Genomic DNA, 9,720 nt, shown 5'->3' on the forward strand with positions numbered 1-9,720 from the left:
ACAAACGGAACAGAATTTTCAGCTGGCTTTATACTGCCATCTTTTTTAGTCTCATTTGCATAGAGGAATGCAAAGATGATGTTGAAGTTACATAAGATTTGATTTTTATAAAAGAGCCAAAGTCTTCCAAACAAATCTTAAACATTTTTGCAAGTTGTTCAGGTAATGTTTCATTCTCAATCAAATGTATAATTTAATGTGTCAAGAACATTGTATGTCTGTATTTAAAGTCAGCTGGTACTTTAAGATATTTATCTTAAACAGCATTTTCTTTTTTTAAAAAAAAACCTAAAATATCCCTTAAATAGCTTTTTTCCCTCACTGTTAGAAGTGTGCATGTGATCTGGGGGCATTCAATTAACTTTGTAAAAACAATAGTATTTTATTTTAAAGTTAAAAAGTTGAAACGTGGGTCAGAAAATATAGACTGGCTTTCTTGTCAGTAAAAGCAATCTGTTGCTATATTTTATATTTGAATTGCTAACAATTTATATGTATATTATAATCATTTCATGTTACATTAGCCGTTTAAAGGCTTCTAAAAAAAGAAAGCTAGAATTAAGGAGCCAAGGGTCTAGCTTCTTTAATATCTCTAATTTCAGATATGAAGTAGGAATCCTATATTGTGTTTTATCAGGTACAGAACAATTTAATCCATAGACATTGTTAATGATGACAGACTCTCAGAATTTATAGTTAAAATATATTAGATACCATTTGAATTAAAGTTTTCAAACTTTGTAGCATTCCATAACTAGACATGTTTATAGGTTTACACCTTTTTCACCACTGAGCTCTTATCTCAATACTTTTAAAGTAGAAAATACATAGTGAAAAAAAGAGAAGAAAATACATAGTAAAACCACCATTAAAAATGGCAGCTGTACTAACTTGGGAGTTTAAGGACTGAAATCAATTATGGAACCTTTTAGTTTTAAGGGGATTTTCCCCCTTCCCCCCATAATGCAACAAGGAACTGAAAACAAAATTACAATGAAAGTTTATTTGCAATTTTAATTATTTGCTGAATCTCCCCCCCCCCACACACACACATACACATCTCAAAAAAGGAAACACGACAACTTTAATTTTATTTTTTTATTTTTATTTTTTTAGACAACTTTAATTTTAAAGGATCTGTTTCCTTAGGTTAATGTGGAGATCACTGTGAAACAACCCTTGGAGTTAAGTAGAGGGGTTTGGGTATCATTGGCTTCTGAACTGCAGAGCAGAAGACACGCATCTGCCTTACTGAGCACATTGCTCTCTCTGATTGTGGGTCCATTCCCAACTATTTGGGGCTCCACAAAATGTCAAGACTTCATCAGAGAACTCAAGTCAGAATGAGATCTTCAAGATTATTTTATAGGACTCACACCAAATATAAGAGCCAGCTAAGTTTGCATGCTCCCTTCTATTGAAGAAGAGAATTCAAGAGGTTTCCTCTCTTGGCATTACTCAGCAGCAGCTGTGGCGATGTCTACCCACACCTGGTGAAATTGTAGTTTCTGACGGAGAAGCGTTTTAAGTGGACACCTGTGATTGAAACATTTGGCATACAGTTTTTAGAGAAGCTAGGAACCAGTAATAGACTAAATACCTATTTGTTGTTGTTGTTAAGAGAGACTCGGTACAGAGTTAAAGTTATATAAGTTAGGGAAGCCCAGTAAGATAATTTGAATTAAGACTTTCCAGGTAAAGCTTCTTCCCCCCCTTTTTTGGGCGGGGGGTGGGGGGTGGGGAGGGAGTGTCATTCAGCAAAAATAAATAAAGCCTAAATTTTAAAAAGTGCAAATGTTTAAAAATCACACAAAAGTGAGGAAACAGCAAAGCTAGTAGTAGTGGAGAAAGTCACGGAAGACAGGACATTTATCACGTCGTTTCCTCGTAGGCTTTTCTCATTGAATATCTAGGAGTGCTTATTAAATGCTTTCAATGCAACATAATTCAGTGTGTGAACATCGTTGTCTTGACCCACCAGGAATTCTGAAACTTGAAGTGCCAGGTATATAAAAGCTGGACTGAAGGGAGAAACATTTGACCTTAAGGTTGCATTGACAATAATGTAATTATCAGATTCCACAATGTCATGTGTGAGATTCCACTTGCCTGTGGAAGCCAGCACAAGTCCATTGCCCAGTTCCCTTGTCTCACTGCACTTGCACGGTGTCCCCGGCGCTGGGGCTCCCGCGCAGGCGGACAGCTCTGCGGGTCTGGGGTCGCCTGTAAAGCACCTGTGCTCCCCAGGACGCCCTACCCACCCGGCCAGCGACCCTGAGGCGCGCTACTCCTGCCGCGCGCGTGCGCGCATTTGGCACGTCGGGGCGCCGCTGCGGGCCGGAGATCCCCTGGGGCTTCCGTCTTCGGGGGTGCGGTCCCTGCGGCCCCACCTCACTCCCGGGGCTGGGCCTTGCGGCGAGATGGCAGCGAGATAGCCCTTGCAACGTCCCGGTGTCGGTCGGTGGACCAGACGCGGGCACACAGAGGACCGGCTCCCATCGGAGGACTTGCTGTCGCAGTCGCCCAGTCCGATCCTCTATCCCAGGCCCGGCGCGCGGTGAGCCGCGTCCTCCCCGAGCTGGGACCCGCGGGAGCGGTGGGCGCCCCGAGTCTGAGGCAGGAGCTGCAGGGCGGGGCCGAGGCGGCGCCCCGACGGGGAGGACCGGGCGGCCAGCTCCACCGCGTCCCTCCCACAGTGTTGGAGCGGAACCAGGAAGACCAAACCCAGTTCGCGCAGTTGGCGGCAGAGATGAAGACCAGACCCCAAAACACTGAGACCCTGCAAAGCGCGTCGAGCCCTCACCTGAACCGCGTCACCCCGCACGCCCGGGGCTGTCACCTGGGGCTCGGGCCTTGCCTCGCGCCTCCAGGCAGGAGTCGCAGAGCCCGCAGCCCTGCCTCGTGTCCAGTCCCCGCTTTCGCGCCCCAACCCTCCCCTCACCCCGGCCTCCATCCCACCCCACCCGCTGCCCGCGGAGCTTTGGGAGGAGCAGCACGGGGACGGGAGGGCAGCACCCCCAGATTCCTCCAGCCCACGGCGAGGGTGTGCAGGCAGCCGGTCTCTGAGGGCCTGCGGGCTGGGGCTGAGGCTTACAGGCTGGTGTGAGGGGCCCAGCGCCCCTATTAACATCTTGATCGCAACCAGGCCTGTGTCAGGTTGAAAGTCAAAGCCAAACGAATTGCCTGGAAGTCATTTTACGCGAATGGGAATCTACCCTAATCACTCCCGTTTTATCCGGGTGCCCCCACACTTCACCCTGCCTTTGATCACCTTCACTTCTTCACACCAAAGGAATTCCAGAGCCGCTGACACATTATTTCTCATTTTGCATTAGTGAAAGAGCCATGATATGCTTGAATATTTCCCAGGAGATTCAAAGTAGGTAAAGACCTAACTTTGAGAAATCATTATGGTGTTCTCATTTCACCCCTCAGCCAGAACTCCTGCAGACTACTCGAGGGAAGGACGGAGGGAGGGAGGGAGGGAGGAAGGGAGAGAGAGAGAGAGAGAGAGAGAGAGAGAGAGAGAGAGAGAGAGAGAGAGAGAGAGACTTCTATTCTAGTAAAGAGATAAGATAATGGTGGCTCTCTTCTCCCCGCTGCCCTCCCTCTCTCATTTAGCATGATTCCACCACCGTCTGAACTCAAAGATAGCATTTTATCACTGTGTCATGAGGAACCTTCAATTCATTGGATGTGATCTTTAAAACATTAAAATTAACATGGAATTAAAAAAATTTAAGAACATATTGATAGGGCAAGAATGTTTAGATGTAGTATTTACTGTGGGTTTTTTTTTGGGGGGGGATTACTAAAGCACCTAGATTTTGTGTGTGTGTGTATGTGTGTGGGGGGTGTTTTGTTTTTTGTCACTGGGAGAGATTTTGGTATTTTATTTATTCCCTGTATTTTTTTGGGGGGGGGGGCATCAGAAGATGTATTTAGAATGGAGAAAGTGCATGTTATAATCATTTAAAAAACCTTTTATTTAGGGATAATTGTAGATTCACATGTAGTTGTAAGAAATAATAAAAGATCCCGTATACCTGCAAACTGTGGTATGATATCACAACCAGGAATTGATATTGGTAATTCATTGATTTAATTCAGGTTTCCCCAGTTTGACTTGTACTTATTTGTGTGCTGTGTATGTGGTATGTAGTTTTATCCTGTGTGTATCCATCACCACAATAGTCAAGATACAAAAGTCCTTCATCACCACAAGGATGCCTCCCTGTGTTGCCCTTATAACCACACCCACCTCTTGTCCCTAATCTGTTTTCCATTTTAAAAATTTTGTTATTTCAAAATTGATAATCTTTTGTTGTGCAGTTGTTTCATGTGGATTAATTTACCTTCTTCTGCATGTGTGTGTGCTTTAATGCATGCATGTATACTCCTCAAAGTACTCAGAACCTATATATACTGGTTAATTAAAGTTCATTAGAGCATATTATATTTTAAAAATGCACCTTTAAAAGGGTCCCCCCCAGTCTCATTTAATGGCCTTTGTGAAAGTACACTTGCTATTTACATTATATTAAACATTTGATACTGAAATATGGAAGTATAGATAACACTTAAAATACAGAATATTGTGTTTTAGTATAATAGTGGTAGGTTTTCTCTTCCCATAAGTGTACAATGCAGTGTCCAATTATGGAATTTAATCAATCCAAACTATGAGGCTAAATGATCACCAAAGTACAAGTGACTTAGATGTGGCATTTTAAATAGCCACCTATTTTCACTTATGTTCTGACTTATGAAGAAATGGAGTACAAAAGGAATATAACTTAATGTTTTAACGTGATCTGCACTTGACTAATGTCTTTTTAAAAGTTATTTATTTATTTTTTATTGAATTTATTGGGGTACAGGTTTCAAGTGTACAACTCGATCAAACATCATCTGCCCACTGCATTGTGCGCTGTTGCCCAAGGCAAAGCCTCTTTCCACTCCCATTTCCCCTCCTTTATCCACCTCCACCTAACACTGGCCCGCTTCTCCTCTGGCTGCCACCACACTGTCTTTCCCTCTGGCTATCAGCACACTGTCATCTATGTCCAAACAAGTTATATATATATATATGTCCCCCCTTAATCCCTTCACCTCTTTTAGCTACCCTCAACCCCCCTTCCCTCTGACAGCTGTCAATCTGTTCCATGTATCCATACCTCTGTTTCTATTTTGTCAGTTTATTTTATTTATTGGATGCATGTGAGATCCTATGGTATTTGTCTTTCTCTGACTGGTTTATTTCATTTAGCATAATACTCTCCAGGTCTATGCATGATGTTGCAAAAGTAAGATTTCTTTCTTTTTTTAACAGCTGAGTAGTATTCTATTGTGTAAATGTACCATAGCTTTTTAATCCATCATTGACTAATAACTTGATGGTACATTAAGATTTTTTATTTTCCTGAGAAATTTATTTTAACATATTTCATGTTATCCAGATTTAATTTAAGCACTTCTTTTTTAAAAATATATTATACATATATTTAAAATATATATTTTATTGATTTCAGAGAGGATGGAAGCGGGAAAGAAAGAGAGAAACATCAATGATGAGAGAGAATCATTGATTGGCTGCTTCCTGCACACCCCACACTGGGGATCGAGCCTGCAACCTGGCATGTGCCCTGGGTCCATCCTCAAACCACTGAGCCACACCAGCTGGGCTAAGTACTTCTTAGTTATTTTAAGTAGAGACAGATAATGAATATTCTAATATATTTATTCTTTTAATAAAAAATAACCTGTAAGCTTTTTTATGAGAACTTTTCTTAATAGTAAACTAACTTAAGCATTGAAATGATTTATTCTTTTAAAAAAATTGCCTGGATTCAAAAATGCTTTTGAATGAGCCACTATATGTATACATCAATTATATATTCTGATCAAGCTTTTTTTTTCAGTTATGTGACTTCATTTTGGTAGTCTAAGACACCATTACATTTTATTCCTGACTTTGACATAATTTCTGCATACCTGGGAGGGTTTTATTTTCTTACTTTTATATAAGCTATTTAAATAAATACATATCATGTATTCAAGGTAATGTGAAAACCATTCTAAATGGGCATCATGATAAATCAGTAGTTCAGTTGTTAAAAATTTTTGAATTCATTCACTGTGTAAGGAACTTTAAAGGTGAAAATTATCAATGAAATTTTATTTCATTTTAAATCTCTGCTCTTTTTCATTGTGCTTTTGATGGTCTTATGAGAGAATCTGCCTTATTAAATATGTCCAAAGTAATTACTAAAGCAAACAATATTCTTCAGAATAATTGGACAAAAATAAGTTTGATTCCTAATTAAACTTGTTTCTAGAAAGAACTGTGTACAATGTGTCTATAACTTAGAGTTATTTTTTTCTCATTGAGATTTGATTCCTTTGAAATCAAAAGAGCATACATGAAAACACTAAGAAGTGTTTAAAAACCTCAAACCCTGTACATTTGGACCATTACATCTCACAGCTATAAATGTGAACCAAAACAAAAATAGGCTCTACATTTCTAATGTTTTAATGATTACATATCTATGCATATTCTAAAAATTAAAATGTACACAGAATGTAAGTAAGAATTATCCACAATCTGTGATGTTTTTATTTTCTTCTGTTAATTTGTATTTTCAAATTTTTATAATGCACATATGGTTTTAAATAGTAATAATAATAAATAATTTAAAACAAAAAATGAATTTTGATACCGTTCCTCTTTGGATAATGACTGTTAATTCTACCAATTATAGAATTTGAGCAATTTAAGGTGGTTGTTTAGTTACAAAATATAAGAATCATGTTTTATGGCATATTGGAATACCAGACCATTCTTAGGTTGTTTAGGAGGTCTTTAGGAAAAAAGCTAATAAAAGTTTCAAGAAAGTTATTTTTAAAATTATTTTTAAATCAAATAAACTTATTTGAAGCAGATATTCCTATAAGTAAAGTGGGGGTAAAGTTTAAATTAATACTTTGTAATATATTACATATAATCTATAGTAAAACAGTGAGCATGGCAAATCAGTAAGTATGCACATTTTCAGAAGAGTAGGAATACAGAAGTTTGCATAACACTTTAAGCATCTGTCTGAAGCTAATTTGCAAGTTGCATCAACTTAATGGATTCAAAGTTCAAGAAAATAAGTAATATATGTTGACATAAAATGATTTTAAATTACATGTGTCTGGGGCAGTGTTAAAATATTCAAATTAATGATCTAGCACCTCAATTTGCTATGAAAAGGAAAAGCCTGTGTTAAGCATTTATAATGTATCTAAACATATCCTAGTAGGTAAATGTACCATGATTCTCTTACAAAAACTACTGTTCCATAAGATAAAGATAACTAGTGGAGCAGCTTCAAAATATGAATTATGCTATTTAAATTTGATGCATTTTGTCAATATAAAAGGAGTCTTACAGTTATAAATTATAACTCAAAACACTGGCTTTTTTCTTTTTTTTTAAGATCGGTATATAGTTTTTTTCACCTATGTTTAAGTGAAATATATTCTATGGCACTATAAAAATTCTGAAAATGTAGCCCCTAACAATATGTCCTAAAAACAAGATTATTCAGAATTTTATTCTGTGTTCCAAATCATTGTTCCTACATGGACATTTATCTGTTTTGTTATCTAAGCTTTGGCACATAAGTAGAAAATAATACAATGAAGGCTAGGGTCTCATTGTTTTCTTAGGAAAAATTAGACAATTAAGGAACTTAAACAAACCCCAAGCTATTGATGAACCTATGAGAGTGGGGCTTATAAATAGTGTGGATTCCATTTAAATGTTACATATTAAATGTTTCTGAAAGGTTATTTAAATATTTTCTAATTCCACTTTACACTTTAATAGTTTTTTTTCATGGCCTTTGCTCTTATGACTTGAACCTTTTCCTATACTTCTTTTTCTAATTAATTTCTAATCATTCTTTTAAAAAATATATATGTTTTTATTGATTTTAGAGAGAGAGGAAGGGAGAGGGAGAAAGAAACATCGACCAGTTGCCTCCCGCATGCACCCACGGGGGATGAAACCCGAAATCTGGGCATGTGCTCTGGCTGGAAATGGAACCAAAGACACCTTTCAGTGCACAGGAAGACACTCAACCAACTGAGCCACACTGGCCAAGGTTCTACTCATTCTTTATGGCTCTGTTTAGATGTTAATTCCTCAGAGAAACGTTCCTTGGGCCCTCAGAGTAAGTTAAGACTCCTGATTTATGCTTTCCTTGCTCCTAATATTTTTTTATAATACTTATCATAATTGCAATGATTTCTTTTCTGTTTTCTTCACTAACTGTAAATTCTATGCCTAGTATAATGCTTAGCGTAGAGTAGATGTTTAACATGTTTAAAGAGAATGAAGGAGTAATTAATTTTCTAAGTGTTTTCACGTCTCTTAAAAAATCAGATTCTTGTAACAGCTCAGGTAGGTAGTGTAGGTATCTTCTTCAGTGTGGATTCTTAAGCCCAAAAAGGATGGATAATTGCCCTCATCACAAAGCAAGTTAGAGGCCAAAGTGGAACTAAGACCTGTTTCTTAATTGCTGTCTGATCTTGTGATCTTTCTGCTTGTAGGAATTAGTAAACAATTTCTAAGTGGTTTTAGAAATTCCTAGTAAACCTCAATGTTAACTGTTAAAACAAGTTGTCTGTTCAGGCCTTTGGGTAAGAAGGCTGTCCAGTAATTGTGCATGACTGGCTTTTGAGGTCTCCTTAAGGACCATTATGGGAGCTTTTGTGTAGGCCAGATGCAGAGGACTAACTTTGATAAATACCTGGGGGTTAGAGGGTGGAATTGTATTTAGGGCTTAAACTGGTCTTAGAGCTCTAGAGGAGGACCTTTCGGCTTCTTGTGGCTTCTAAGGAAACTCCTTATCAATCCAGAGACTCATTAAAGCACCCAGGGAAGAGCGTATAATCCACAGGGGGTTGAGACCCAAAAGAGTACTTCGGAGATTTGTTGGACTGAGACCCTACCTGGATCAGGGGGGTGGGGGAGCGGGGAGGGCGTGCAGAGGAGATTTCATCAGAGCCCAGTGGGGTCAGCTGCCTGTGACTGACTGCCTTCTCTCCAGTATGGAACTTACATGCTCACTTGAAACTATAGTCAAAGCTCATTTTCATATTTCTATATATAATTATAAACATGTAAGTTTCACTCATTTTATCTAAGGTATATGTAAATTGAACCTGCCATAACTTGTATGTTCTACATGCTCACTCAGTTCATGGTGATGGCTGTGACCTAGTCTAGTCAGACAGTTGAATTAGTTTAATACAGCAATCATGGAAGACAGCTACAGTAATGTTAATGGCAGAATAATATCCATTCAGAGATTATACCCTTTGGTATGCATTCTAAAACTGGCAATAGGCCAGTTTCATTGGTAAATGGTAAATGCTATATAAGTATAAGTTAAATAAGTAAATAAATGCATGCTGTGCTTCCTTGCCTCTTAGAAGAGTTGCTAGCTTGTTCAGTGAGTCAGTGATCTTGGTCTCATCTTCCTTTCACCTTTCCCCACTCAAAAATGACATTATAAGCGTGATAGCCCTTCACTCATAAATAACTGAGTTAACAGTGAATCACCAAACAAAATTCAGAAGATGCTAGCTATCATATTAACTACAATGAGAATAATTTTAAAAGGAGAAAATGGGTTACTTTTGATCATCATGTAAAAAGCTTATACA

This window comes from Myotis daubentonii, chromosome 1 (assembly GCF_963259705.1).
Source record: "Myotis daubentonii chromosome 1, mMyoDau2.1, whole genome shotgun sequence".
Taxonomy (NCBI): Eukaryota; Metazoa; Chordata; class Mammalia; order Chiroptera; family Vespertilionidae; genus Myotis; species Myotis daubentonii.